General features: G+C 36.1%; 1 long non-coding RNA gene across 1 annotated transcript; it reads left to right on the forward strand.

Annotated features, from left to right (window-relative positions):
• The first annotated feature begins 1,957 nt into the window (after positions 1-1,957).
• On the forward strand, positions 1,958-4,440 carry LOC149822795 (uncharacterized). The gene is made up of 3 exons (XR_016426110.1): positions 1,958-2,057; positions 3,793-3,857; positions 3,969-4,440. It is a non-coding gene; the product is annotated as an uncharacterized LOC149822795 (long non-coding RNA).
• Positions 4,441-4,684: the final 244 nt, after the last annotated feature.

The following is a 4,684-nucleotide window of genomic DNA, read 5'->3' on the forward strand; positions in this document are numbered from 1 at the left end:
GTTTCACAAAAAAACAGTCACCATACCAAATCTGGAAGGAATCTCAACTTCTCAAGTTTTCTGATGATAGCTATACTTGTTAGCTTTCAAAAGCATATGATTTTACAGAAAAACTGTCATGAATATTGTGGATTTTCTAGATAGGGCCCTATCTGAGACAGTTTCAGATCTAGATTTTTTGTAGAATCTTAAATTTCGCATGACTTGTGTGAGACTCTGGGATTCTCAGATAATAAATCTGATTTTTCTATTATTTTTCTCATATTCATCCACATAATAACCATAGCATATCTAAAAATGAGTCATAAACACCAAACCATTGATTTATTAGATTTTTCGCAAAACCAACTCTCAGAATTTGCTTTGCACACAGAACAAAATTTGTCTTGTGTTGCAGCGGCCATATCCCTCAATTATGTAAGACCATTGGGGCTTAATTTTTTTCTAAGACACCTCATTGATGTCTATAAGGTCCCCATAAAAGGATTTGGGCAAAAGTGATTCAGTTTGAGAATTATAATTATTATATCGCAAGAAATCAGTTAGAAAAATCATGACAGTATGTGCATCATAATATAAAACAAGTTAAATAAAAGGAAAATACAAGCATCAACATGTAATATTGATTTTCAATCATGCATCAACCATATACAAAGTACCTATGCATCACGGAGGCTCATAAAAAATATCACATGATCATAAAACATGCATATGATCTTAAACTCTCTATATAACTCATGATTTGTGCACATAATCTCTAGTTTAAGATGCTAGAATACTAAATCATTATAGAACACATTAAATAAAAAAAAAAAAACATGATTCATATTGTAAACACATGAAAGAAAACAAATATTCATTTGATCATGTTGAAAACAACGACATACCAAACTTAAATCATGTAAGAACATGAAACTATGCGTTTTACACTACCCAATTTTTCGGTTTGGCGGTTCGGGCATGTAACGACCCCAACTCGTACCCCTTGAAAACATAGATTTTTTTTAAAATCATTGCGGAAACATTTCCAGAGACCGGGGGCCTTTACAGTTCCACTCATCATTGAATAACCCAACCAACCACAAGGGATCTTACATTTATCATCTATACCAAACCAAACCAAACTTTTATTGAATAATTAATGATAGTCTCGAGACAATTGCATAAGAAAATTCAGAGTGCATAAACAATTAAATGTAAAGAAAAAGTAAAGAAAAGCTGAGCAACGATGTCCCTCTGTGAAGCTGTCTAGAAAACGTGTAGCACTCGTAGCTCTCCCAGAAGCGAGTCGCTTCACTGATCCTCTGCATCTGCGAAAAAACACAGAAATAGGGTGTCAAGAATCTGAGGAATTCTGCGTACAAATCCCTCTAATGAATTAAATGAATATAAAAAATACAGATAAGAATTCATGCAATAATTTAGAGTAATGCAATTATGATAAACACATAATTCAATTAAGCATTCATGCAATAGGGAACAATTATTAAGCGTGGGGGAACATTTAATAAATAACAGAGATCACCATTTAAGCAATACAATCATTTAACATGTACTAGGGAACAACATCATGCATCCACCAACATGTAACAATTAAGGAAACAAGTAAACATGCATGATCTAATGCAAAGTAGAAATATGCATGGCTTCAGTGTCATGCATGAGTAAATTATTATCTCTTATTAAAATTTCTTTTTCATATGCATGTCTATATTAAATGATACAATTTAAGTTCATTTTTTTAATTATCGTTGCCCGCGGATACACCAAACGGGTAAAAATCCCTGAGGTCAAGTTAGATTTTCAGGATAGCTTAGCACACAATTTGTATTTTATTACTGGGTTTAAACTTAGCCCTCGACTGAAACAACCTTCGAAACATTATATCACTCATCTAATGTCGGGGACACCAGGGATTACCCATCCACAAGTGTCATTTTTCTTGGTATACCATTACATTGCTTTGTGTTGTTAGAATTCCTTAGAAGAACGAGTTCAAAACCTAAAGAACACATGGGCAGCAGTTGAACAAGATTCAATTAGGCAGCCTTCACCAGGTATGGAGGGCTTTCTCTGAGTCATAAGTTTGTATTTCATGCTATTGGTGTGTTCTTGTTTTCTAGTTGACATCTCATTATTCCTGATGTTCATAACATGCAGCATATTTCAGTAAAGAGTAGAACTAGACATTTTTCAATCTATTCTATGAATCAATATTGGGTCTTAATTTTTTCGTGCCAACTCATTCATAACGGAAATAATGATTTAAAAATTAAATTTTGTGCAGTAACAAATACATTTTTAACTGGGAGAAGCAGCTTCCTCTGTTTAAGTGTCTTATTCATCAACTATCACATCACACCTATTATTAGTGATGAAGTTCTGTACTTCTGTGCTTCTGTGCATTCTATCCATTATCCATTAGTACACAGGATGTGTTACCATGGACAAGGACATCTTTTTTGCTTTTTATAGTGTACAGGATTGCTTATGCCTTTTTTCTCCTTTATGCTCTTTATTTATATGCAGGTATGTATTTTGGTCTTTCTTTCATTGTTTACAGTGTAAGGTGGCTATTAGGTGCCTGTATGCTCTAATATCTAACGAATAGTTATTGTTTTTGCCTCCTTCCTCTCATCTCTTAGTAACACAACTTAAGAGAAGGAACCTGGACATGCCCCATCCGGTTTGGTTTCTTCCATGTTCTTGTCATGGATAGCTAGAAGATGTTAAGGTGAGCACGTCTTGAAACTGGCGGAAGCTTTCCACCTTTCACCAAACAGCCATGATCAATTGGGTGATGGAGAAGGAAGCATATATATGCCAGTTTCAAGACATACAGAGAGAGAGAGAGAGAGAGAGAGAGAGAGAGAGATCAAAGGCGGTGGTGCGGGGATAATGTTATTGTCATCCGCAGTTGATGATGGTAGAAATGGTAGTATTGTGGTTGATGATGATTATGGTGGAGGTAGTGGCGACTACTGCTGGTGGTGATGGTGATGGTGATGGTGATAATGTTGGTTCTGGTTGTGGTGGTGTTGATTGATTCTAATGATGATGGTGGTGCAGTTGTGGTGATGGTGGTCGTGAAATGTTGGTTGTGATGTTAATGGTGGCAGGCTTGGTATCTTGTGTTGCATTTACATAATGAGCTTCTGGATGCCAATCCTAGAGTGATCTTTTGTTGGTTGGGCCAGTTTTTCTCTTGCATAGGCCCATATTGAATGTATTGACAAATTTAGCTCAGGTTTGGGTGCTGTTTTTCTTAACAAAGCCTGAGCAGTGCAGCATGTGATTCCTAAAGTCCTATCTAGACCCCTTTCTTGGAGTTGGGTGTATTGACCTTTTGTTTTGCATTTGATTTGAAGTTCTTGTCACTTATCTAGTAGTTTGATAGTCAAGTGTTGATTGACCCCTCTTTTTGCATTTTATCTGAAGTTCTTTTCATCAAGTTACTAAAATGCAGTTAATTTTCCCTTGTTTGTGCCAAGCAGCTCAAGTCCCAATCACAATTCGAAAAGTTTTCTTTTGGTACAGATGATTGTTTTATTAAATCTTGCTTGTCATTAGCTGGTTTGCACAACTCAAACCCGCCCCATAAACTCATAAACGCACATATGTACAGCATACATTCATATACGCATTGAATGGATTTTTTTTTTACATTTTGATGTTTGCCATTGTCCACTTATTTCAGTCTTCATCCTTAACGTTTTCTTTGCCAATTATATACAAAAGAAATGGTTGTTGATTGAAAGGAAGAACTTGCCATATTGGGTCTTGATTATGCAGCACAAAGGGAGAAGATCTTGGAAAAACAACTTCCTAGCTTGTTGGAACAACTAACAACAAAACAAGTCAGTTCTATCTACGGGCTTATCCTTACTTTTCAGTTATTCATATTGGTAGTGTTTCAAAGTGGTTAGCATCTCTGTATTTATACTTTTCTACCATTTCCGAACTTCTAGGCTCAAGCAGAGGAATTGGCTACTGAAATTCATGCCAAAGAACTTGAGTTGGAGAAGGTGAACGGAATGCTGCAGAAGCTTGATACTGGAAGTGCAGAAACTAATACAACCAGGAATAGGCTGGGAAGATCTGGGCTTGCTTCTTCCACATCTTTTATTTCCATGCATGATAAACCCAATTATGGCAGAGACCATCTTAAACCATCTGGATTTGAGGTTGATGTCGTAGGCAGGAATTCACGCATTAGAGGCAGCTTGCTGCCAAGTGGAAACCAGCAGAAGCTGATGTTAGCAAGGTCTGCATTTGTACTGTACATTTCGATCCTTCACTTGTTAGTTTTCATCAAAATTCATTTGCAAAGCTGGGCAGACGATCTTGATCCTTTTGATGGCTTGGATATGGCGTTTATTCGGTGTATGAAAATTGTTTGTGCAAATCTTTGAGAAATCATGACAAATTTCATCTTTCCCTTTTTCTTTTTGTCAGTAAAAGTGCCGCATATATCTGGAAATGATAGATTTTATTTTATGCCATGTTGGGAATGTTGGGCTGCCAAGAGACATCATATTCAAAAAATGAGTGTAGCTAAGATGCGTATGCTTAGATGGATGTGTGGAAATACAATAAAAGATAAGATTTGAAACGGGGAGATACGTAAAAAGATAGGCGTTGCATCCATTGAAAATAAGATGAGAGAGAATTGTTTACGGTGGTT

Source organism: Nuphar pumila, chromosome 11 (genome assembly GCF_984573655.1).
Source record: "Nuphar pumila chromosome 11, dmNupPumi1.hap1.1, whole genome shotgun sequence".
NCBI lineage: Eukaryota > Viridiplantae > Streptophyta > Magnoliopsida > Nymphaeales > Nymphaeaceae > Nuphar > Nuphar pumila.